This window comes from Neofelis nebulosa, chromosome 3, assembly GCF_028018385.1.
Source record: "Neofelis nebulosa isolate mNeoNeb1 chromosome 3, mNeoNeb1.pri, whole genome shotgun sequence".
Taxonomy (NCBI): domain Eukaryota; kingdom Metazoa; phylum Chordata; class Mammalia; order Carnivora; family Felidae; genus Neofelis; species Neofelis nebulosa.
The window spans coordinates 175,350,775-175,377,479 of NC_080784.1; the positions used below are offsets into that span (position 1 = coordinate 175,350,775).

The 26,705-nt window shown below is 47.2% G+C and overlaps 1 long non-coding RNA gene across 3 annotated transcripts; it reads right to left on the reverse strand.

Annotated features, from left to right (window-relative positions):
- LOC131507699 (uncharacterized) lies at nt 1-26,485 on the reverse strand. Of its 3 annotated transcripts, none has more exons than XR_009259634.1 (5): nt 26,267-26,485; nt 23,365-23,820; nt 14,766-14,876; nt 9,760-10,525; nt 1-5,488 (listed from the first exon to the last, which is right to left on the reverse strand). It is a non-coding gene; the product is annotated as an uncharacterized LOC131507699 (long non-coding RNA). The 3 variants fall into 3 exon arrangements; XR_009259633.1 differs by lacking the exon at nt 26,267-26,485 and adding an exon at nt 25,615-25,911; XR_009259635.1 differs by lacking the exon at nt 26,267-26,485 and adding an exon at nt 25,615-25,911 and having other exon boundaries at nt 13,022-14,876.
- Nucleotides 26,486-26,705: the final 220 nt, after the last annotated feature.

The window sequence follows — 26,705 nt, forward strand, 5'->3', positions numbered from 1 at the left end:
TCCTTTAATAGAGAAAACTTTATTAATCTGAGATGAGCTACAATATGAATTTAGAGGAAATAAAGTACATTTCTGGAGAGAAAACCAAACATCGCTAAGTGGGAACATAGCCACACTGGCTCCCCAGTCGACTCCACGCCATTTGACAGGTAGCTGTCTTCTCCAGTTAGGAACCAAAAGCTAAATTCCCTCCACTGATGGCTGGTGATGTTTTTCCTTCGGGAAGGCAGATTTGCTCCTCGGCCGTCTCTCGCAACCAAGTCAGGCTGATATTGATGTTCTGACACTTCCTCTCTCACCCAACAGTTTCCCATTGAAAAGTGAGACCGCGCTGGTCAACTAGGTTTGTTGGTGGCCGCAGAGGGAGCTCGACACAGAACGGAGAGTGGCACTGTCTGTCCTCCCAAGGGAGAGGACACAGCACACCATTCTCTCTCCCAGAACCCCCGGAAGTGTGGCCAACACAAGAGTGGCTCCTAACCTAGGTTACGGGGCCTCTGAGTAACAACATGCTTCTCAGAAGATCACGTGTATGTGTTATGGATGATGTAGCTGCACAACTCCAGCCGTGAATACATCTCTATATTTTCAAAAAAGAAGCTTGAACTGAGGTCAAAAAAGACTTCCCTAGAGTCTAGAGGTTTCGAAGGAACTTGTCTTAATTAGTAGATCAAAGTGGTTTGTATTTAACACATCAAATAGACAGATGAGAGGCCATTAGACAGATGGTAGATAGGTAGCCAGACAGAGGATAGATTGATTGATTTAGAAGTCAGATAGACCTAAGTTTAAACCAATTACTGTCAGAAGGAGCCTTGATAAGGTACTAAGTCTCACTAAACCTACATTTCCTTGTCTGTAAAATGGACTCAGTTACTTCTCCAGGTGGTATTAAGGAATAAATGAAACAGTGGGTGCAACGTGCTTAGTGAAGTGACTGACACAAAGTAAGCCTCAATAAACAGGAAGCATTCTGCAACAATGCACAGCTTAAGTGGGGCCAGTCACCCGGTGGTCAGACGTTTCCCCGGTCGCCAAGGGTGAGACAGTTTTGCCAGGGAACCCAGCTTGATTTCCTGGTTCAAAAATCACACCTGTGAAACTCAATCCAGGTGGGAAATTCTTCTGGTTGACTCTGCTAAAGCCATGGTTCATTATCAAGTTATGTCTCCGGGTCACTCTGAGGTCATCTCTTAATCAATAACAGCCAGCGGGAGGGGGGGCCGGGGCAGGGAGGGGGGCACAAAATCTAGCCGTTCAGGCTTTGCCTAAAAGTCCATCATAGCACCTCTCTTTTGTTGAACATTTTCTGGGTACCAGGCACCATGTCCAAGGCCTCCTGCACATCAGTTTATTTGATCTTCTAATGATCCCCCGGGGGGGGGGGGGCGGCTACAGTGATCCCCATTTAAAGATGAAGAATTTCAGGCTTGCAAAGTCCAGTTATCTGTCCAAGATCACAGCTAGCTGGTGGTGGAGCCAGCATCAGAGCTCTTCCCACCAGGCTTTGCTTCACAGAAAACCATTAATCCCCCTTTTCTCTCCCATGTCACGTGTGTTTATACTGCACAGGAGAACAAAAGATGGTTTAAAATTCTCGTTTTTCTCACCTGCTGAAAAGCAGTCCGGCCTATTGTTACTAATCAGGCTGTACCTGGCTCCTGGCTTTCCAGGCGATCCCTCCAATCCTCTTCATATGGCCTCTCCGCTTACCCTCATTCCTGCTCTGGATTCTTTCTGGCCTTTCAGAAAACAACTGGCAACAGTTTAGCAACTAGTTTAAATCTCTTTAGCTTGGCTAAGAATCCCCATTGCAGGGGCACCTGGATGGAGCAAAGCAAGAGTGCCACCTGGTGGCATATTTGGGTCACTGCCAACAATATTCCTTGGGCAAAGGTGGGCTCCCTGTCGGGCTGCAGGTACAGGGGGACGGACCAGCGTTCATGCTGTCTGGGAACCACTCCTAGACAACTACAAGAAACAACTCACCACTGTCTAGGCACTAACTTCATGAAACTCAAAGTCTTACTCAAATACAAGTTTGGGACTTTAAAGGCATGCATTTCTTGGTTCCAGAGCCTAGGGCTGGGATTAAGGTGAGGTAGGAGGCATCCCATCCATGCAAGGGTTGCATCTCATCTGCATTTAAAATTTTGAAATCCTTGGGACGCCTGGGTGGCTCAGTTGGTTGTGTCTGACTTCAGCTCAGGTCATGATCTCACAGTCTGTGAGTTCAAGCTCCAAGTCTGGCTCTGTGCTGACAGCTCAGAGCCTGGAGCCTGCTTCGGATTCTGTGTATGTCTCTCTCTCTCTCTCTCTCTCTCTCTCTCTCTCTGCCCCACCTGCACTCATGCTCTGTCTCTCTCTCTCTAAAAACTAAATAAGCATTAAAAAATTTAAAAAATATATTTTTTGAAATTCTTTTCATCGTGGATGTTTGCGTTAATTTTGACCTTTTAAAAGTGCATTAAAATATCAGTTATCTTAATTACTGAGTTTTGGGCACTCCCCCCTGACATCGTGCACCCATGGAAAACTCCTCTTGCTTCACCCTAGTATGGGGCTGCTGAGGTCCTCTGACAAAGGATTCTGTTTCCTTTCAAAGCTCTGTCGGTACCTGAGCTACAACAGCTCCTGTGGTCTCCTTGCTCATCTGCCTTTTCTCTATCCCGTCTGAGAATGGCCTTGGCATCACCACCATCCCTCCTACCCAATTCGCCAACTCAAGTCAAAAGAAAGTACCCAGACGGGGACACACTTCAGTGTAATTGCTGGGGAGCCTGACAAAACACATTTGCTGTTCACTGACTCCGCCCATCACCGACCTCTGCCTGTCACCGACCTCAGTCCATCTCTGACCTCTGCAGATCACTGCTCGTGAGTGGGCAGCTAACTTGCCTCCCTGCTTTTGCCAGGTCCCAGACCACTGGGCTGCAAGTCTGAGCAAAGTGCACTTGTCTACACTGCATGCCAGCCCAGGGTCTGCCTTGGGGTGTTGCTTTCTCAAGAATGTCCAAGCTGGATGCCCACATCAGGTCAGATAGCCACAAAACTCAGCGTCTGCACTGGGTCACGCCAGTCCCCTGATCCATGGCTCAAGGCTAGGAGGGAAGTTCTTTACCTGGAACATATGAGTGGGTTGGGAGGGGGGGGATGATTCTGGAAACGCCTGAAAATTTATGGAAATGATGTGTATTTTCTGGGGAGATGATTTATCACTTTCTTCCCATTCTCCGAGGAGCCCTTGACCCCACAGAACGTAAGAATCACAGCCATCTCCATAAAGTCTTCAGGCTCCATCAAGGGTCTGTGTGAAAAATACAACAAGAGATCTCTCCATGCCTGACCTGGTAACAAGTGTCAGCGGCCCCATCTGTGGTATTTAAACAGTTGGGAGAGTCTGAGAAGGGCCGGAATGGTTTTCAAAATTCAGAGGAAGGAAAAATTCCTTTTACTCGATAAACTGGAATCTCAGGTGGATACTGAGAACTGGAGAGTCGCCACTGCCTTCTCTGCCTTTCCCTCCCTGAAAGATCTTTCGGCCTTGCTATCGTTCTCTGGCAAAGTTCTTTTGCAAGATCTAGGCTTCCCTCTGGAATACTCTTCCACGCTTTTGGCATCCTTCACTCATCCTTTCTGTTGAGCTATCTCGACATTTCTAAACAGCTGGGCACCTTACACTCCTGTTATCAGGCAGATGACTTTTCTGGGTTTATTTGTGTATTTACCTATCCTGCCCATAAGACTGTGATCCCAGGAGGGCAGGAGCCCAATCATACTCATTTCTGCATCCCCAGCACCTAGCACAGAATCAATGTGTGGGGGAAAAAAAAAAAAAGGTACATGGATGAATAAACAAACAGATCCATGAATGAATGAATGAATGAATGCACAGCTCCCCACCCTCCCCACCCCCGCACATACACACCCCCGTGCCTTCATTTCCCAGATGAGGCATGTGAGGCAGGGAGGGACATTAGCATGCCAGTGAGACCGAGCCCCCAGGGCCTCCCCACGGGAGCCGCACCCACGCCAGCTGCAGCTGCGCGCTGAGATCATGCAGAACCCCGAGCCACTCGGCGGCCACCTTGCCTTGTCTTTCCTTCTTGTTGCTGCTCCTTGGCTCAGCGCACACAGTAGGGAGATGCTGACCCAGGGAAATCAGAGGCATGCAGGCGGTTGCCGGCAGGTGCCAGCTGCCCCCCCCCTCGGCGGGGTCTGGGAAACCGGAATCTTCTCTGTGACTCTCTGTCATTACCACGAGGACCACAGTGAGAAACGATTTGACTCTCTCAAACTTACTTCAACAGCAGGATACAGAGAGCTGAACCTCATGCCCAGAAATGCATCGTCCATGAGCCTACAACAGCCAGTTTTACTTCGCTTCCTCCCCCACGGAATTAGATTCAGGAGAAGTCGGATAAAATCTCCGGACGGGCGGCCCCAAGCGCTGCTTGTCCCAAACACATTGCAGAGACTGGGAAGAGAGCTGGAGGAGGGTGGCCTACCCAGCTGGCCTTGTTCCTGCTCTCAAGTGGGGGGTGGGGGTGGGGGGAAGCCTCTGAGGAAATTCGTGGGCCCCAACACAGCTGTGGTCGTTACTGAATCATTAGATTTGCCACAAACAAGATAAAAATTTCAAACAACAAAGAGGACTTTTCCGTGGTCGGCTGAACGGGGTTTCTCATTGTGTTTTGGTTCCTTCTGGTTTCCTCACACCCTGACTGCCTTTGCCAGAAAGCCACAGGAGCCCCTGTTCCTCCAGCAGTCCTGAGGGGGGCAAAGGATTTTTTGTTTTTAAATGTAGGTAAATCCGGAAAAGACTCAGGGTTTTGAGTCATTGTTTTGTGAGCAGTAATTTGACCTTCTCTTGCCCACTTCTCAGAATCAGAGGTCTCCTCTCTGAGGAACACAAAAGCCCAAACAGGAAAAGAGAAGAATATCCCAAATTCATAGCTAGGAAAAGGGAAGTCACTTCGCTGTTTGTCCTCAAATGGACACCCTATTCAAATTCTCTACCTCTTCCAGATGTCGGGTAGAAATAAGCCACTTGTCCCTGATCCCACAGTTTTCTATTCTGTGTGTGTCTTACCTGTCACCCTAGACTTCAGACCTCTTTCTGTTGCCTTTCATACCTACTAAGTGTATAATAAATATTATTGTCTGATCAAAAGCCTGAAGCCAAATTAAAGCCGAGAGCATTTTTATAAAATACTAATTATTTAGAAAGTGTTACTAGAGGCCAAGCCCTTTATATCATATTTTAATCCTCACTGAAGTCCTGTAGGGGTGGGCGTTTTTTTGTTTTACAGATGAGAAAACTGAGCCTGGGAAGGCTTCTGGGAGTGCAAGGTGCTTCTCAGTGGTGGGGGGTTGAACTCCGGGACAGTCTCACTGGCAAAGCTATGCTCCTCACCTCTTTGGACTTGCCAGCATTTCAGCGGATGACCCAGGAAAGCTTTCACTTATTGGGCACAGTAACCAGGACCTAAGGGATCAGGACACTGTGTAAAACACGGCAGGACTCAGAGCAGAAAAAGGTTCACTAGCATCCAAGTCGTTAATGCTTTTCCAGGCAGAGTGACAGGGACTGCCCAGGCCAAGCCCTCATCTCCCAAATCCCACCCTTGCCCCCCAACCATGGCCAGCTCTTCTCTCCCAACCACCCTCGGTGAGTATCAGGAGAAATGTCCTTTGTCTCCTCCCCTGACTAGCCCTGAGCTGGAGTGTGGCACAGTATGGTGGTTCTGAGTATGTGTGTAACTGCGGACCTTTGCCCCAGTCATGCTCATAGCCAATATCCCTGAATTGATCCCAATACTCCTTGCTACAGAAGACAGATCAGAACTCAGAATCATTCTCAATACAGCATTCCAGGCAAACACTACCAATCCATCAGCCTTGTTCTGAGGTTAAGCCTGTTTGTCATTATTGGCATAGCAAGTGATCAATGGAATTTAATTTCCATTCCCTTCTACCCTTCCTGCCTTCCTTCCTCAGTGTTTCTGGGATGGGTAGAGGGATGGATGGATGGATGGATGGTTGGGGAAATGGATGGATGGATGGATGGATGGAAGGAAGGATAGAGGAAGAGAGGGAGGGAAATAGGGAGGAATGGATGGATGGATGGATAGAAGAAGGGATGGATGGATGAAGGGATGGATGGATGGAGAAATGGATGGAGGGAAGGAAGAAAGGAGGGAAGGATAGAGGAAGGGAGGGAGGGCAATAGGGAGGGAGGGAGGGATGGATGGATGGTTGGGGAAATGGATGGATGGATGGATGGATGGATGGATGGAAGGAAGGAGGGAGGGAAGGATAGAGGAAGAGAGGGAGGGAAATAGGAATGGATGGATGGATGGATGGATGGATGGATGGAAGAAGGGATGGATGGATGGAGAAATGGAGGGAGGGAAGGAAGAAAGGAGGGAAGGATAGAGGAAGGGAGGGAGGGAAATAGGGAGGGAGGGAGGGAGGGAGGGATGGATGGATGGTTGGATGGCTGGATGGAAATTAAGTTCTCCCCTTACACAGGAGCCCTGGTTGGCACCACTCCTAATTCTGCTGACTCCACTCAGTGCCAGTGCTTCCTTGACAAAACTTGCTCTTAGCATGTGGCATTTGTTATAGGAACTGGTGAGATTCCTGGGTCATTCTGAGGCCATGGAGGATCTTCAGCGTCAGCACTTTGTTTCTCACTCAGTCTCATTTCCTCCCCCTCTAACATATGCCTGAGCTTAAAAACATCCACTCACCCCATACTTCCTTCTTCTTTTTAAAGCTCAAGCTGACAAGAGAAATTTCTTCTCCCACTCACCACTTTTTTTTTTGTATACAGAGAAGAAAAAATACAATTCCACTGTGGGGTGCATAGGAATTGCCAATGATTAAAAACTTTTCTGTCTCTTTGGAACCATCATCACCCTTAACCTATACCATTAGTTGCCTAGAGGTTCTGAATCATCCCATGATTTAGTTATGCATGGGGAAGCATGTTTTTCCAGGGCCTTTTAAGAAGCTTTGGCTTTTGGTTTTGAACCAATCAAGTTATGGTGATAACAGAATATTCTTTCCCTAGCAAAATACCACGTAGTGTTCAAGAGGAAGAACATGTTAAGAAACTTTTATTCAAGTCACTTTGAAGAGGAATAAAATAGCTCTTATAAAGCAACATTTTTGAGATTTGAGTACAAGTAAATCAGAAGCATATGGATTGTGTGCTGTGAAAACATACTTTTGTTTCCCTGGGAAGGAAAAAAAAATACTTGGGAAAAATATATTTTATAAAACGGCATATATTAGAAAATAGCTGGAGATTTTTAAGAGAACCAAAATGTAGCAGGAATGGTCCAGCTCTAGTTATTAATATCCTGGAACCAGCTGGGGAGTAAAATTAGGTGGTGAAATTATTGTACCATTCTTATTCCGAGCTGGAAAGGACACATTTCTCACATCTTTCTCACAAAAGAAAAATGATATACTGAGACCTAGGAGATGAGGCTTTGTGTTTTTTTCTTTGTTTTGATGTCAGTTCTGATAATAATTCTTATCACTGGACTCATAGACTAGGTAAGGTAAGAGTGTGTAGGTAGTGGGGCGCCTGGGTGGCTCAATTGGTTAAGCATCCGACTCTCAGTTTCGGCTCAGGTCGTGATCTCGTGGTTTCATGGGTTCGAGCCCTGCCTTTGGCTGTGCACTGACAGTGCGGAGCCTGCTTGAGAGTCTCCCTCTCTCTCTGGCCCTCCCCTACTCATTCCATCTCTGTCTCTTTCAAAATAAACTTAAAAAAAAAAAAAAGAGTGTGGAGGTAGATATGGGGTCCCAGAGTCAGACTGCTGCCACAAATCATGGCTCTACCCTGTTAGACATGGGATCTCCACAATCCATTCACCTCTTTCTATGCCCTTGTTTTGTCATCTGGAAAGTGAGACGAAGACAATGACGATGATGACAATGAATTACTACACTTACTATCTGGGAAAGCACTTGGAATAAATGTCTGATGCACAGAAAAGTTCTCAGTAAATGTTGGCTCATATTATTTGTCTTCTTGCCTAGAATGCTCTGCCACTAGATAACTCTATGGTTCAGTCATGCACTTCCAAACCTGACAAACCTTTAGGTAGACTGAGGAAAAAAAAAAAAGAAATAAAATGAAATGCAAGTGGAGACATTACAATCAACTTGAAAGAAATAACAATTATGAGGAGAGAATACAGTGAACAACTGTACCCCCAGCAAATCAGATAATCTACATGAAATAGCAAATTCTTAGAAACACACCAATTACCTAAATTGACTCAAGAAGAAATAGAAACCACAACAGACCTATTACAAGTAAAGAGAGTGAATCGGTAATCAAAACCTCCCATTGGAAGAAAGTTCAGGACCAGATGTCTTCACAGGTGAATTCTACTAAATATTTAAAGAAAATTTAATACCAATCCTTCTCAATCTCCTCCAAAATATGGTAGAGGGGAACACTTGCTAACCCCTTGCATGACGCCAGTGTTCTTCTGATACCAAAATTAGTCCCGCAGTTCTTTCAGGACTCTGCCCTCCCCTTCCATATAACTATAGTTTCACCTCCTCCCACACACATATGCATTCCTTCGCCTCAACTTATTTTTTATCATAGCTCTTATCACTACCTGAAATATACTTATTTTCCTATTGATTGATTGATTCTCTTCTCTCACTAGAATGTGGGAGCTCCATCAGAGCATGGAATATTCCACGGAATAACTTCTTAGGCATGAATTTTCCACGCCTAAGATAGTGCCTACCACATAATAAGGGCCTATAAAAATGTGTTGGATAAATATATTGTCTAACCATTCTTTTACTGAAAGAAAATAAAGAGAAATCTAGAGAAGGACCTGGGTATTGCAGAACTCCAAGATCTAGCTGACTAGAAGAAAATTCGCCTTCAGAAGCAGATAACCAAGAAAGTGTTATGTCAGGAAAACAAAGGGAAATGAGATTTCTGAAAAGCAGGGACCAGTCAGCAGTGTCAATAATGCTGAGAAATCAAGTACAATAAGAACCAAAATGTCCACTGGATTGAGCTGCAGATTATTGGCCACCTTCGTGAGAATCATTTGGGAGGTATCATAAGGCTAGAAGACAGAAGCCAGGTAACTTTGAGCAGTAGATGAAGGAGGCAGCCCATTCTGATAACATTTTAAAGAAGTTTTTCTATTAAAAAAAGAAGACACAGAGATAAGGAAGCTTCTAGGAAGGGCAGGTGTCAAGTGAGGATATTGTCTTTAAGTGGGAAAGATCTGTAAATGTCTAAAAGCACATGGAAGGAACCCAGTTGAGGAGAAAAGAAGTTGAAAATACAAGAGAAGGCAAGGTTCCCGGAAGGAAAGGTATGGGAGGCAGACCATAGGACTGGCTTTAGCAAGGACCAACCTCTCCTACACTCTCAGACTGCAGGAAGGCAAGACCCGGAGAGCCCCTTTGACTTACCCACCAGCCCAACCAGGACCCAGGTCTCCAGTGTTCTTTTTACTATGCAGTTTTTTCTCTTGCTCAAATTAGAATGTTCAATGAGACGTGAGGAGGAGAGGGGGTTAGAAATCAAAACTGGTAAATAAAAAATGCCTACTACAATAGATTTTGTCATGGAAGACTTTCTTAGGGAGGGTGCTTCTTCCCACTCAGGAGCTCTTTCCCCAGCAGCATGAACCCCATTAGCAGAGTATCTCCCTGGAGCCCTTCTTCACCCCTCCCCTGGACAGCAGAGGGACTTACCTAATTGAGGAATCTGTGAGAAGAAACCAAGCATGCACAGCCCAGCCCCTTCCTGTCTCTTCTTCCTTTTAGGAAATAGCAGAGAAAACATGCTCTAGATGGCTGTCAAACCCATGGCAAGCACAGCAGTAAAGCTCTCCACGCTTACCGTGTGTGGAGGCCAGCAGTGGTCTGCTTCTGCCTCTGACCAGATCGGCTGGTGCAGCCAGCACGTGGACTCAGGATTAGGAAGTCCATTTGGCCACAGATACATTCCACTTTCTCCAATGTCAGCTTTATCGATAGGAAAGATGTTATTTTGGTGTCTCTCTGCCTCTCTCCTTTGTCTTTTTTTTTTTTCCAGTGGGTTCAGAAAAAGATGAGAAGGAAGGGAACTAATTATTCCAACAAAAATTAAACTATTCAAATCAGCATGTGAAACTTCATTCTTGAAATCATTCTTTTTAAGACAGAAGGACCAAAAAACCATAAGACACAATATGACTATTTACTGATATGATTTAAATAGTGAAAGCGCATTCTTTTCAAGGAAGAACACCCCAAAAGGAGAACACGAGGGCCTGATATTTCATAGATGTGTAAAACCCAAAGGATCTGCTTGCTTAATTCATCTGGATCGAAGTACAAAATCACAGTTGATTGTTTGACTCTTTCCAGGATTCCACTGTTTTCTGTCTGGAAACAGCCACGGCCACATCCACAATTCCAAACTTGAGAAAATGACCCAGAATTCTCACAACATGTGAAGAGCACAGCGATGACCATCCTGTGAGGGTGGGAGAGAAACGTGCCAAAGTACATTCTTTGTTGATGAGAAAAAATTCACCGACAATTGTAAAATTAGGTGTTTGGCACCATATTTAGCCATGGAGCCAGTTTTCAACTCACTTCTCTCCAACTTTTTCAGTGCCAAAGAGTTGCTCCTAATAATCATCTCAAAAATAGTCACTGTCACCTTCTCCAATTACTTCAGTCTCCATATTTCAAATTGAAAAATATTGGCCTCGACTGCACAACTTCTCCCAAGTTGCTATTTGGAAATTTACCAGATAAGCTTTAGGTCTATCAGTGAAGACCAAGACTAGCAGCAAAATCCCTCTTGCAATTTTGCTTGAAAGCTATTTTAAGAAACAAAGGGGCTGGGGATTATTCAATGACTTTAAGGCACATCAGAATCTGTGGGAGGTTTGAAGTTGAGGGTGGGAATGTGGGCAGGACTAAGGGAGCTGGTAAAGGCAAGGTTGAAGGAGACACAGCAAAACTCAGAGCAGAAGCATATGGTCTACACTCCATCCAGGTCCTGCAGTGAACAGCCTCCAATCATCTTACATCCTTGCAACAGTTGTTTGAATTCAAAGCTCCCAGAGAGAGGATCTGACCACTTTGATTTATAAGAGCAGGCACTTCCCTCCACCATCTGCCCTCCCCAAAACAGCCCATGGTGGGAAGCTCTCTAAAAGATAGAAGGAGTACAATTGGAATGGTAGGATTGGGTGCTGGACAAGTGACCCCCATACTTGGGCCCCATGGGGAAGTCCAGTGAGCATCAGTTCGGTGGTTTGATTCAGCCATAATGGTTTATTGCATGGTGATCCTGAGAGCCCTCATTCATCCAAACACGATTCAGTACACAGTGATTAAGTCCTTCTGAGTAGAGATACATCGGTGAACAAAACAGACACAGTCCCTGCCTTGATATAGTTCACAGCCTTCTCAAATCATCCACTTTGACTTATAGGCCACTGAGCCACCCTCATTGTTAGAAGCTCACAGTTGCTATAAAACAATCCCATCCAAACCTTAGCCCCGGTCTGACAGAAAGTCTGGGTCGGAAGGACACCACTGCACAGGCTTGACATACTAAGGACTGATATTCTGAGCTCAACTCATCTGCAAATTGAAAAATGAGCTTGAGCTCAGTGTGGACACAAGGAAATGCAGAATGTGACCATGTCACAGGGGACTGATCACCAGCAGGTGACCCTGAGGGGTCAGCAGACAGTAGCACAGCTTGCTGGAAACTTTGTACCTAGTGATATTAGTACATGTTAGTTCAAACAAACATTTCCATTTTGGTAGATTCTTTTGTAAAACTGCTAATTTTACATTCGAAGAATGCACTGAACTACCTAAAGTGTGTAGTGTGTGTGTGTGTGTGTGTGTGTGTGTGTGTATGTGTGCACGTACATGTGTTCACTAGAAAGTATAAAAAAGAGTTCAAATTTTTTCCCTTGTTTTTCATGGTGACATCTGGGCATCCATGGTGGTCAATGTCATGGAAAACTCGGGAGCTTCCGGATCTAATACTCTCGGTTATTTATCTGTGTTCATGGCCTTGGAGAAGTTTCCTAACTGCTGAAGTTTGTTTCCTCATCTATAATATTAGAATCATAATATCTATCCTCTGTCATGCACTGACCATGTGCCAGGCACTATGCTGAAAAATTTTAAAGATTTTTCCCCAAATCCCTTTTGCTTACTCTTTACTTATACTGATTTTGCAAATGAAGAATCAGACATAGAACAGTTAAGTAATTTGCCTAAGATCATGGAGCTGATAAGTGTAGGAGAGGTAAGTTTTTAATCCGGGTGTGTCTGACCCCAGAGCCCATATTCCCCAACACCTCATTCTACTACTTTCTTACTGGGTGCTTTTGGTAGGACAGGATCAGATCAGGTGACCAAAACCCTCAAAATTCTCCTCTACAATCATCAGCGACTCTAGCTCCTTCTCGTTGCTTTACCATGCTCAACAAGTGGTTTCCACCTCATGGTCTAAGAAGGCTGTTCACACCCAGCCATCACATCCACGTTCCAACTGGCATAGAAAAGAAGAGACAAAAAGGGGCATGTTTTTTCCTGTTTAGGACACTTCCTCAGAACCGCACAGAACACTTCTGCTTCCAACACAATGACCTCATGGGCACACGTAGCCACAGGGGAGGCTGGGCTATGTGGTCTTCTTGTAGGAATTCATGTGCCTCATTTAAAGAAAAAAATGTATAATTATATTATTAAGGAAGAAAGGAAAGGAGAGCACTGGAAGACAATCTTTGGTGCACAGGATAATGGAAATGATGAGGGAGAACGTAAGAGACGCACCAGTTCACTGCCTGGCACGTAGCAGATGACGTAATGCCATCACTTATTACGGTTGGCCTCCATCTGGCATCCTGCAGGACCCCAGCAGAAAATCAGATTCGAACCGTGAAGGAAAGGTCACAGGAAAAGGGTAGGAGAAGGAGCTACTGTTTTAAATCACCATCATATTCTGGATCGGGCCTCGTTTCCCACACGGAAGCGCCGCCTCCGCCCATCTGCGGCACCCTGAGGACCGCGCGGAAGGTGATCACGAGAAGGCGCTTCAGCAACCGTCCCTGGCGGCATCCGTGCCCACCACGTGAGCCGTGGGGTGATGCTATCACAGGTGACCGCCGGTAAGTAATTTCTACCGCAACGGTTCATGGAAATGCAGTTTTCATTACAGTAAGAAAATTGAAATCTCAGCCAGCCTCTGTGGGTTGCATCTGGCCCATTCCTCATTTCTCGTAAGATTGCGTGTTGTTTTCATTCCCCTCCTGATTAGCCTTTATCATGAAGGGTAGAGGGGGAGCAAGGTGATTGAAATCCCCAGGAAATCTCCACCTCACATTGCCATTCGGCAATCTTCCTCAACCATCCAGATACCAGGGCTCTGATCAAGTAGGAAAGGGCCATTTTTTAATTTGAGGTGGAGATATTATCTAGTAGGGAAGGTTCCAGATGGCTGGACTGAATTGAAGTGACAGACAGGCAACCAGTATGGAAGGGGGAAGAGGAAAGGGAGAGAGGGAGAAAGAGGGAAAATGGCGGCACTGAGGGCCCCAAGTCAGCGAAAAGCTCTCAAATGTACCGGACGACTTCCCTTGGGTGGGAGGTATTTGGGGCATGGATACTATGAATGCCTTTCCACACAAAGTATGTTCTCAACTCGGTTTGCCTCTCGCTCTTTGAATTGCAAATGATCTGTGGCTGCACAAAATTTCTCCTTTGTTGGAAAGACGTTAACTAAACATGCTGCAGACTTGCTCCTTCAGAAGCCCCTTTCGTCTCAATTCAGGGTCGCTGTCCCTCAGCTCCTAATCTCTCACGCCCCGTGTCCTTTCCTGCCACTGCCGGCTCCTTCTCTGCAGCTCATCTTTTCTTGCGCCATCCACTCGGCAGAGTAAGCAAGGAGCTAATAGATTTGCAGCAAAGAGAACATCTGCTTAGCCACGCGAGTCAAAGTGCATAATTTTGTAATTTTGTTGAAAAAGCAGAAGAGCTCTAGACATCCTCCCCTTGGCAAAGGCCCACCCAGTTTTAGGTTTTATCTCTTCCCTGTTTTTTCCTGTTACTGCTCATCATATGACCAAATGGGTCCTGGCTGCCATTTTCTTAGCCCCAGACTGATACTCTATCAACCACGTGCAAGTAATTTCCAGAAGAGTGACTATGGTGAAAATCAGGGAGGAGGAAAAGTTTGATTTCAGCAGAGAGCCAGACTCCAAGTTTTCCCATAACCTACCCATGTTCAAGCCATGGCCAATTCAGCATGGAGTAGTGACGGGGAGATTCATCTACACCATCTCGGAGAGCTGTCTGACTGCTCAAGATGTTCACAGGAGGGAAACTGCCTTGCCCCTTATTTTGTTTACTCATTCAGCATCTTCAGATTCTTCTTTCCCAGACTCTTTTAGCAGATCCGTGTTTTGCCATGACTGACAGAAGTTCATAGGCACTGGAGCTACATTTATCTGTTAGTCTCTTGGAGGGCATGCTGTCCCCGCTTGCAGGCAAACTGGGATTCTGGAATGATCTGGGGATCATTTCACTGGTCAGTGGGTTCATGTTCCCTCTCCAAGCCTGGAAGCTTGCTTGTCCCCATTCTTACTCTCGAATATCATTTCATTTGCACCTGTGTACGCGGGAGACCTTTGAGCCTGGAGATGGCTGGACTGCCAGGAAACTGACAGAGTCCGACTTACCCTCATCTTTTCCTTTTGCGTCTCCGACTCCAGTGGCACCACGAGGTGTCCTTCAGGATCTCAAATACAGCGCTGCTCCCTGCTCCCTGGTCTTCTGCAAATGGGCCGGCACTGCCAGAGGACAGGCGGTGGACCAAGGAAGGAAAGACTTACAGGTTATGGATTTCAGAGCAATGAGGAACCTTAGAGACCGTCCATGCCTGTCACTTTACAGAGAGGAGTGCCACGGTCAAGCCTGCGCACAAAGCCACGGCAGAGCCAGGCCAAGAGATGGAAACTCCAGCTTCTGATTCGGGGCTCTCTTCACTGTGCCTGGTGTGCCTGTGTAATGCTGGCTGATGGCACTCCCCAGACCCAAGAGTTCCCAACACTGTATGAAGACACCAAAGAGATGTAAAAAGTGGAACCGTTGACAGAGAGAAAGAGGCAGAAACTTCTTTTTATTTATGGCCAGCTGGTGTTTCTGTTGGCCTATTCACGATGGGAGAATTAAATGGATCTGAAGGACGGGAGGACAGCAAAAGAAATGAGGCAAGGGGGTCAGAAGAACATGCCAAGGCGACTGGCCGCGTAAGCAGTGGAAGTGACCCGCACGGGCCCAAATCCCAGCTCTCTCCCTAGCTGTGTTGCGTAACCTTTCTGCACCTCAGTTTCCTCAGCTGTAAAATGGACATCATAGTACTGTCTGCATTATAAGTCTTTTCGTGGAAGGCACTCAGGACAGTACCGGACACATAGCTGGCCACGGTTATATTCTCAGGGAAGGAAGCGTGAGGGACAGCCACGAGAAAAACACAAGGCGCCTGTCAGGCAGACTGCAAATGAACCCCTCTCCCCGTTTCTGGCAGTGTTGCTCGGAGAAAGTACAGTGTGATGCCAAGGGCCTGCGTTTGAAAAATGGTACGAGTGTGACACTAAAACGGAGAGGTCTCAAAACACCATGGCTTACAGAACAAAGAGGGTTATTTGTCCATCAAGGCACAATCCTGATGTGAACTGTGCAGGTCAGCGGAGGAGCTCTGTTTCTTTGTGATCATTCGGGAACCATGGTTTTTTCCAAGTGGTGACTCTGCCAACCCCTCCGTGTTCTTGTCAAACCGAATCACCCCCATATCCAGATTTTAGCCAGCAGGTAGAAAGGGGGTGTGGGGAGGAGGCGTACCCATCATCTTAAGGCTCAAGCCACAACCTAGCACCTTGATGTCTGCTCACCTTTAACTTGCAAGAATTTTGTCATATGGTCACATCACCCCGACTGCAAGGGAGGCTGGGGACAGAGTCTAGCTGTGCAGTCACCAACCCAGAGAGGAGGGGAGAGACACCCACGTTCAAATCCAGTTCTCGTGATTACTGATTGCGTTTAGGGGCAAGTTACGGAAACGCTTCCTACCTCTTCTTGCTCTCTCCTTTAACCAGTTCTCTAGTGTCAATCACCCTTCGATTCTACAAGTATTTCTTGAGCACCTACTATGTGCCGGACACTGTTCTAAGTCCAGAGGACACAGCTTTGAACAAGACAGACCAAGCCGCCTTCACTTTGAAGCAGATTCACTATAAAGCTAATGAGGAGCCTTCCGGGGACTTTTTCTTTTCATTCCAAATCAATATTCATTTTCATGCTGAATTTTATAGTCTTTTCTTAAAATTGTTTTTCTCTAAGTTTATTTATTTATTTGAGAGAGAGAAAGGGAGCACAAGGGGAGGAAAGCAGAGAGGGAGGGAGACAGAATCCCAGGCAGGCTCCTCACTGTCCGTGCACAGAGCCCAACGCGGGGCTCGATCTCACAAACCATGAGATCAGGACCTGAGCCGAAACCAAGAGTAAAAACCTCTCTTTTTACTGAGATCTCTCGTTAGGATTGTAAAAGAAACGATAGACACCTAGGTCTTGAGACATTTTAATGATCATTTTATCAGAACTTAAATATGCTCGAGACTTTTCAGGGCTACTTGTATCCACACTGTCCAGGCTTCTCCATGGCCTAGGTCCCAACTTGCCTTTTCTTACCTCCTACCCTGAACACCTAAATGCAATTCCTTATCCTAGAATGAGTTCTTAAGTCACAGAATTTTAGGGTGAGAAGGAACCTTGGTGTTGATGAGTCCATTCCAGAGATATTACCGATCGGCCCTGAGATTCACAGTGAGTTTACGGTCAAGCTAAGGGAAAGCCTCAATCTCTGCATTCCTAGGTCTGTAATCAAAGTCAGTGACAGATGAAAGGTGCCTGCAGTCTTTTGTGACAGCAGAACTTAAGGCAGAAGTGTTAAATAAACACTCACGGACGTGGCCTGCCAGATCTACCCACGTCGTAGGTGGTTATGAGCGTTCACTGAGATAACACATGTTAAAGCACACGGAACGGCGTGAGAGACATTTAAACGTCAGTGGCGGATACTACTTTGGTGGCAGAGCAAGGGGAGTGTCCCAAGACCAGATGTGGTCCCCGTGGGAAAGGGCGCAGGTGTGGGGCACTGTGGGGTGGTCTTGGGGCCTGTAGGCATGAACAGAAGACCTCAGCAGAAAGGGGCTGGCCGTTATACCTCCGGAATCCCAGGAGCTGGGGAAGGAGTCATATGAGACCACCCAGAGGGATAGAGACCTTCAGCCTGGGTCAAGGGAACCACAGGAGACAGGGGGCCCAGCTGGAGGCCTCTGCAGAGCCCGTGACAGGGCCAGCTTTAATCATCTGCCAGGCCACCCCATGGAGGCCAGCTGCCGGCCCAAAGGGCTTAGGCCACCCAGCCACGTGAGAACGATCTTATTCCCTTACCTCTCCCCTTTCTGGGCTTCATTCCAAGCACGGAGGGAAGCAGCAGCTAGCAAGGGGGAGGAGGTGAGCAGAGGGGGAGGCGAGGAGAAGGGCCATGCCCCCTTTCCCAGGGCAGGCTTCCAGGATGAGGCGGGTCTGAGCCAAGGGAGAAGAAAAGATTTCAGGCTAAATCAGTTTCAGAGTTTTAACTATTACCTGGGACTTAGAATGTTAAGGTCCGAAGGCAGGCCACTTCTTTGCAACTCAAAGGAGTATTGTATTATCTGAGCACGACAGCAAGTTCACTGGCCCAAGTCATCATTGGAGGGAGAGGGCTGCTGCCGCCATCGAACAAAATTGAAGGAGACAATGGGGGCCCCCACAAAACTTGGATCTGCCCCTACTGCTCCCAGGGGCGAGAGATGACAGACAGATGGAGAGAGAGAGAAAGAGGGGAAGAGTTCCATTTGGTTCACAATCCCTGTTTCATGCTCTTCCAGTGAGCCAGTTATACACGATTTTAATTTGACAGTCATTCTGGCTGTGTCAAAAACAGGCAATGCTATTTCCTAAATCGTCACTTTCTTTTTAAAAAAAAATGTTTATTTATTTTTGAGAGAGAGAGAGGGAGACAGAGGCTCTGAAGCGGGCTCTGCACCAACAGCCGTGATCCTCCCCACGCAGGGCTCGAACTCACAAACTGCGAGATCATGACCTGAGCCGAAGTCGACTGCTCAACCAACTGAGCCACCTGGGGCACCCCCTAAATCATCACTTTCTGCCAATAAGAAAGCGCATTTTTATTCCACTCTAGTGTACTCGCTCATGAGTTAAAAGTACTTTTTGGACTCCCTTTTTAACTTCCTGATTGCACACGATAGTTTTATCGTCTATAATCCTTTCACTCACTGAAGCCTCAGGGATATATATCATAGAGGCCATGTTGCTCTGAACATGGCATGAGCTCAAAATTGCAGTCACTGACTCCTCGTGTCTCCAGGCCACGGAGTCCCACACGGTGTTTTCATGTTCCTTGAGGCCTTCCCCATCACTCTCTACTGACAGATTACATGCAGTCAGGTCATTCATTCATTCATTATTTATTGGATTGGGTACCCCCTTTATGCCCAACACCCTGTGGGGTGCTGGAGATAAAAACCTGACAGCTGACCAGCGCACAGACCCTGCCCTCGAGGCACACACCATCTACTATTTCATGATTCACTGGGTATTGAATGATTGTGATAACAGGTGATAAGGACCACGTTGGCATTATAGACAAGGTGCAGTGGCAATGGGTCAGATCAGTTTCACAAAAGAGAACAGCATCGGGCTAGAAGGATCAGTAAGACTTTTCCAGGCGGAGGGAACCCCTTGCATGAGTCAGGATGGCCTAAGTTATGCCATGGTAACAAAATGACCCTGAAGCCTTGGTAGCTAAATATAACTAAGATTTATTTTTCACTCGAGTCACGTCCAAGGCCAGTCAGCTGGTTCGGGGGTGGGTAGGAGGGGTAATAGGCAAGGCTCTGCTCTACACAGTCCTTTGAGTCCCGCAACGAAGCAGAGTCCATACGCTCTAATAGCCCTACCATCCAGAACATGTGGCTTCCAAGCTGGCACTGCAGGGAACAGAAAGCTGGAAGGTAACACATTGAAGGTGAATTCCTCAGCACAGAGGTGATAGAGATAATTTCCATTCCCACTCATTGGCCAGAACTAATCACCTGTTTCATCAGGTTGTGAACTGTACAGGGACACGTGGCTGTTCTGTGAGTGTGGCAAACGTCTCTGCCACAAGCTCAAAGACAGGAAACCATTTCCTACGTTTAGGAAACCGAATAGTTCAAAATGATTAGAGAAGAGAGTGCAGACAGGCAGCAGCAAAAGTTGAGTTAAGAAAGGTAGGGGGGGGGCGCCTGGGTGGCGCAGTCGGTTGGGCGTCCGACTTCAGCCAGGTCACGATCTCGCTGTCTGTGAGTTCGAGCCCCGCGTCAGGCTCTGGGCTGATGGCTCGGAGCCTGGAGCCTGTTTCTGATTCTGTGTCTCCCTCTCTCTCTGCCCCTCCCCAGTTCATGCTCTGTCTCTCTCTGTCCCAAAAATAAATTAAAAAAAAACGTTGAAAAAAAAAAAAAAAAGAAAGGTAGGGGGAAGGGGCACCCGGGTGGCTCATTTGGTTAAGCGACAGACTCTTGACTGTGGCTCGGGTGATGATCTCACGGTTTGTGAGTTCGAGCCCTGCATCAGGCTCAGCACTGACAATGCAGAGCTTGCTTGGGATTCTCTCTCTCTGCCTCTCTCTGCCCCTCCCCCACTCGTGCTTTCTCTCTCCCTCCCTCTCTCTCTCTTTCTCTCAAAATAAATATATAAACTTTAAAAAAAAAAAAAAAGAAAGAAAGGTAGGGGTAAGATGATGGAACCTTGTGTGCCTTGCGTAAGAGTTTGGACCACCGTATGTGCAAAGCAGAGCTTTTGAAGAGTTTTAAACATAGTATCACAGTCATTTTGCATTTTAAGTGCATCCCTCATGAAGCAGCATGCAGGATGAATTAGAAAAGGATTGAGACAGGAGATGGAAAGACCAGTTTGATTCCCACAATTGTCTGGGTTAAAGATGATGGAGGAACTAAAATAGAGTCACTGGGGATGAATATGAAAAAGGTTAAAGAGACAGTCAGTAGAACTTCATGACTGATTCAATGTGGAAGAAGGAGAAAAATAAGATGACTGTCTGTTCTGCTCTAGATGAATCTCGGTGCCACCCGTTAAGGAATATAGGAGGATGAGTGGGCTTGGGGGGGAAGACACTGAGGGCGATTTGGGACCTGAATTTGAGTTACATAATGTGTTTGTTATGAGCTGAATTATGTCTCTCAAAAATATATGCTTGGGGCGCCTGGGTGGCTCAGTAGGCTAAGTGTCTGATTGTCGATTTCAGCTCAGGTCATGATCTCACGGTTCGTGACACTGAGCCCTAAGTCGAGCTCCATGCCATCAGCGTGGGCCTGCTTGGGATTCTCTCCTTCTTTCTCTGCCCCCCACCCCCACCGCTCTCTCTCTCAAAATAAATAAATAAATAAACTTCAAAATAATCAAATAAAAACTTTAAAAAAAGATATGTTCAGTGGGGCACCTGGGTGGCTCAGTCAGTTAAGCGTCCAACTCTTGATTTCAGCTCAGGTCGTGATCTCAAAGTTCATGAGTTTGAGTCCCGCGTTGGGCTCTCTGCTGACAGTATGGAGTCTACTTGGGATTCTTTCTCTCTCTCTCTCTGCCTCTCCCTCTCTCTCTCTGCCTCTCCCTCTCCAAATCAATAAACTTAAAAAATATTTTTTTAAATATGTTCGGGTCAACCTCCCCACCAAGAGCTCAAAATGTGATCTTATTTAGAAATAGGGTAATTATAGATCTAATTGTTTACTATTAGGATGAGGTCATCTGGAGGAGAGTAGACCCTTCATCTAATGTGACTGGTGTCCTTATAAGAAGACAGCTAGGTGACCACGGAGGTAGAGATTGGTGTGATGTACCTACAAGCCAAGAAACACCAAGGATTGCCAGAAAACATCAAAATCTACAAGAGGCAAGGAAAGACTCTCCTCTGTGTTTCAGAGAGAGCGTGGCCGTGGCAACACCTTGATTTTTGACTTCTAGCTTCCAGAACTGTGAGAAAATAAACTTCTGTTGCTTTAAGCAGTTTGTGGTACTTTGTTACAGCATCCCGAACAAAGGGATACAGGCATCCAGGGGGAGCTGTCCAGTTGACAGTATGGATGAGGGCAGACCCGTCTTCTGAAAGCCCAAGGTGGGGTTACTAAGCAACACGGAGTAGGCTGGGGCACATGCTGGAGGGGCTTTCTCTTGCCCAGGGAGGCGAGGAAAGGGAAATGGGCAGGGAAGCATCACAATGAAGATGACGTTAGAAGAGGGCTTTGGAGGAGAAGTTGGGATGTTTCTCTCCTAGCTGATGACAAACTCCTGGGAGCCAAGTCTACATATCTGACAAGTATCTGACAAACATTTATTGAACACTCTTGCGACGGGCTCTGTGCTAGGCTCTGAGAGTATAATGAAGAGGGAACAGGCACAGACCCAATTTTCATGCAATTATAATTTACTGGGGGAGACAGACTAACACCCGTCAGTATTAAATAACCACCCAGAAAAACATACAGGCACCCACTCTGGTTAAGTGATATGAAACACATCACCAAGTGTTAAGAGAACGTATTTCAAGGAAGTTGTTTAAGCCTGGAGGCTGTGAAAGGCTTTCTGAGGAAGCGAGGTTTGAACTGAGATTTGAAGTAAAGGAGTTAATTTTACATGAAGAGGGAAAGGGAGGGGTGAGTCCAGGCAAAGGTTCTGGAGCCAGAGGGGAGGCTCGTGCAGATTTGAGGATCTGAAAGAGAGGTAAGGTCACTGCAGCACAGAAAGGAGGGGGAGCTGACCCTGAGAGGAGGCAGTAGCCTGGAGAATGGAGGGAAGTGAAAAAGCCAGTCAGTGACTTTCAGCAGGGATCCAGAGAGACAAGATGAAATTTGTTTTTGTTTTTGATTTAATTTTAAAGATCACCTTGATGAGAATAGTTGGAGAAAGTCAAGAATGGAGGTAAACAGGGGCACCTGGCTGGCTCAGTCAGAGGAGCATGTGACCCTTGATCTTGGGATCATGAGTTCAAGACCCACACTGGGTATAGGGGTAACTTAGAAATAAATAAATGGGGCACCTGGATGGCTCAGTCGGTTAAGCGTCTGACTTCAGCTCACGTCATGATCTCATGGCTTGTGAGTTCGAGCCCCGTGTGAAGGAAGGAAGGAAGGAAGGAAGGAAGGAAGGAAGGAAGGAAGAAAGAAAGAAAGAAAGAAAGAAAGAAAGAGAGAGAGAGAGAGAGAGAGAGAGAAAGAAAGAAAGAAAGAAAGAAAGAAAGAAAGAAAGAAAGAAAGAAAGAAAGAAAGAAAGAAAGAAAGAAAGAAAGAAAGAAAAACTTTAGGGGCAACTGGGTGGCTCAGTTGGTTAAGCATCCAACTTCGGCTCAGGTCGTATCTCCCAGTTCGTGGGTTCAAGCCCTGAGTTGGGCTCTGTACTGACAGCTCAGACCTGGAGGCTGCTTTGGATTCTGTCTCCTTTTCTCTGCCCCTCGCTTGCTCGTTCTCTGTCTCTTTCTTAAAAATAAATTGAAAAAAAACATTTTGGAAAAAGAAATAAATGGACTTTTAAAAATATTTTTTAAAAAAGAATGGGAGCAAATAGAACTATTCAGAAAGTACTGCACCGGACCAGATCAGAGAGCACGTTGGCTTGAGCAACGCAGCAGCAGAGGAGACAGAGGATTTAAGTGTTTCTCTAAGCACGCAAGGGAAAAATGAATGAATGAATGAATGAAATCAACTGTCTGTATCTGCAGCTATTCCACACTCTGTCTTCAGGTTTCAAAATACTGTCTCTCTGAACAGTGACATTGATGCCTCGGTGCAAAACATCGTGACATCTGATAAAGGCTTAGTCTATGAAGAGGAAATTAAATGGTGCTCTGAGGAGACGGTGATATTCTTTCCAGTTGGGAAGAGGGGGCCCAGAGAAGAGAGAATAAGAGGTTTGACCCCTGAAGATCTTCATAGGTCGCAGGGGCCCTGAGACAAGGACCTATCTGAAGGACCTAAGGCACCTGCCAGCCACTAGGCTTTCTCTCCTCTGATCTTCCCTAAGGAGCATGACTCACAGGCCCTGTGTACCGAAGGGACATACCGTACAATCGAGCTCCCCCAAGGCACCCTGCTAGGCAGCAGTATCACTCGGAAAGAGGGCTCACACTTCTGTAGTTAGATTTTCCTCCGCTGTTGCACTTACCCTGAGACCCGGGGAGAATGAAGACTGGGCCGTGGCCTTCGCATTACACAGGAGGGTGTGCTTCCTCCCGGGGCCTGGCGCATACCTGCAGTTCTCCTGAGCATCAGCTCTCTAGCTCCTGAAGGAGGCAAAGCTGTAGTCCTAGGAGCCAAGAGACTTGGCCCACTTTTGCAACTTGCGATGCGTTGAGTTCAAATAATTCACTTGTTTGGGTACCTAATTAGATTTAAGATGCTGTACTAGGTGGGTCTTGAGTTCATTTTCCTTCTCCATCATGCCAAGGAAGGGCAGAGTTCAGAGGCATGAAAGGCAGTCAGCCGTCTTTGAAAATCCAGTGTCTCACAGTTGATAGAATCTAAAGAGTACTGGGATATTGCTTCGAATCTTTCCTTCTTATTCTTGTTCCAGATGCTGGAATGGACTCTCCAGAAACAAAGAAAAACCAGACTCTGAAATCTAAAGAACAAACTGATGGTTACCATAAAGGGGAGGTGGGTGGGGGCGACGGGTGAAATAGATGAAGGGGATTAAGAAAACATTCATCATGATGAGCACTGAGAAATGTAGAGAACTGTTGAATCACTATATCGTACACCTGAAACTAATATAACGCTGTATGTTTGGGGCGCCTGGGTGGCTCAGTTGGTTAAGCATCCGACTTCAGCTCAGGTCACGATCTCATGGTCCGTGAGTTCGAGCCCCACGTCGAGCTCTGTGCTGACAGCTCAGAACCTGGAGCCTGTTTCGGATTCTGTGTCTCCCTCTCTCCCTGACCCTCCCCTGTTCATGCTCTGTCTCTCTCTGTCTCAAAAATAAATAAATGTTAAAAAAAAAAAAAAGTTAAAAAAAATAACACTGTATGTTAATTATACTCGAATAAAAAAATAATCAAATCAAGGCAATGTTTTCATCCTAATTTAACCATGCGGGAGCTACTTATGAAATGATACAAATGACTGAATATTATCTAATAATGACATCATATCCACATTTACACCCAAATTCCAATGACTCCGAGCTCCCCTTGCCAAACAGAAGGACCTGAGCCCCTCTTTGAACTCTCCCTGTTATTTCCAGGCGATTCTGAAGGGGCCTCAGTGTCTTGGCCACAGGAGCCACACAGAGCTCTCCATCGGGTTTGTCTTCAGTGAGTCACCATCGTTGGGGTCCACCAAACAGAGCCGTAAAGAGACCGCCCATTGCTGGCAGTGCTGAGACCGCCTCCCCAGCTCTGTTGGACAGCTTGTCATTTGGGTGCTGAGGCCTAAGCCCAGAGTCTCCCAGTCTTTCGTGAGGGCAGTCCCGTTAGACGATGGCTCCTACCCATCTCCTTGGAGAACGCTCAAGCCTGATTCCAAGGAGGGTTGAGGACAAAGGCCATGACATCCCTCTCTCGCCATCCCTGTTCTCTCTGTGGGGCTCCCTGCACACCCCAGGCCTGTGTCTCCCCCATTCAGTCACACAAGCCCCAGGCACATCCACAGAAATCCAAAGAACTCCTTCCGCTGACTGCATCAGAACCTCCTCTCCTGCCTGCCCGGACACACACACACACACGCAAATTAATATATGTATAGAAAAGGAGCCAAAAGGTCACACATCAAGGAGTTTTCACAATAGCAATGATCCCTGGAGGGTGAGTGTTGTTTGGGTGTTTCTCATTTTTTGTCTGCTGACATACCCCCTTGCTCTGCTTCTGTCATTATTTTACCTTGTGATGCTTTCATTATGTATTGATATGCAGTCTACATTTTATTATCTAATACTTTCATTTTTAAAAATCACTTAAGATATTAACATTTGGCTGATACCTGGAAACCCTCCAGTTTATTTTTGGTCTTCCTATAAGTTGCTTGCAAGCCTTCAGGAACTGTTCTTTGAGCGTTTGTCTGGCTCTGTGTCTCAACCTAATACGGAAGCTGGCGAGAGCTGGCATCTGTGCGCCCTCACTGTGTGCCAGGCTCCGTGCCAAATGCTTTCCGTGCATTGAACCAAGCCACCCGCCCGAGAACTCTGGGCGGGCACTGTAACCCCCACTAACACTGATGAGGACGCGGCTCTTGAGAGCCAACATAAACCACAAGGCAGCACAGGATGGATGCCAGATGCGTGGTGCAGAGCCCCAAATCCTACAGGAGACAAGAGGCCCAGAGCCCTTCGGCGGGGAATCCGGTTAGGGCGCTAGTCCGGGGGGCTTCCCGAGGCGTTGGCCAGCCGGATCTCCCCCTCCCAGGGAAGTCTTCTCCTTACCCCAAACCCCAGCGTCCTGGAAGAAACAGACGAGGGCTGGGTCCTCTGTGGAACCTCACCCGCTCCCACCCACAGGCTCTCGCGGAAAGTCAGCAAAACTCGGCCAGCCCACTTCAGAGCGGCCGCGGTCCTACCACGCCCGCCCCACCCAGCCTCCTGTAAGAGCTTAAGTCAACAGGCGCAGAAAATCAGACGGCCGTCTTGGGATAAGGAGAGGAAAAAAGTCCCCAGCAGCTGCCGCCTAATTGGCGTTCGAAAAGGGAGAGGCTTCCAAGTGCAGAAATGAATTAAATGAGCTTTTTTCCCCTTCAGGGTGGAGTACCAGCTCCACGTCTCCACCCGAGTCACACCCTAGCTGCGGCTATTTATAAGATCTAAGCGCCAGATGGAACCTGCCAGGGCGAAACAGAAAACAGAGGGCCGGACGAAAGGCAGAGGCCCCGTGAGCCCCGAGGGGAACAAAGCCTGAGTGAGCGGCGGGGGGACCGCAGGGCGAGGGTGCGGAGGCAGCCGGTGCCTCCGCCGCCCCTCTCACCCAAGCGGCACTGTCCCAGCCGGCAGGAAATTGGGAGTGCGGGCTGTTGGATGCTTCTCCTACATTCCACAGCCTGGGGCCCAGGGCCCGGTTGTGGGCAGGGACTCCGGGCTGTACCTGTTGGATCAGGAGCAGACGGCAGAGTCCAGGAAAGCCCGCCGGGCCAGCAGCCAGCTGCGGGGAGGGGCGAGGCGGGGCGGGCCGCTGGGGTGGGGCCCAGGTCCCAGCAGAGGCTGGAACACGGTGGAGCTTGGTGCTCAGAGTGCAGAGGCAGGGGCAGGGGGCAAGTCCTGGCTTCCCCTCTTACCTGGCATGACCTCATGCCTGTTAGGAACCCCTGGACGACTCTTTATTTGGGAAACACTGGCAGTAATTAAACCAACTGGGTAGGATTGTTGAGAAAACCGAACAGTCAGGGCTGAGGAGAGTGCCGCAGCACTGAAACAGCCGCTGTCACTCTTGGACTTTTCGCCCAGATGCAAAAATGCTTCCGTGTTAGCCACTGTCTGGACCAGTGACTTGCAGGGCAAACTCAGGGCCCTCTCCTCCCGGAGGG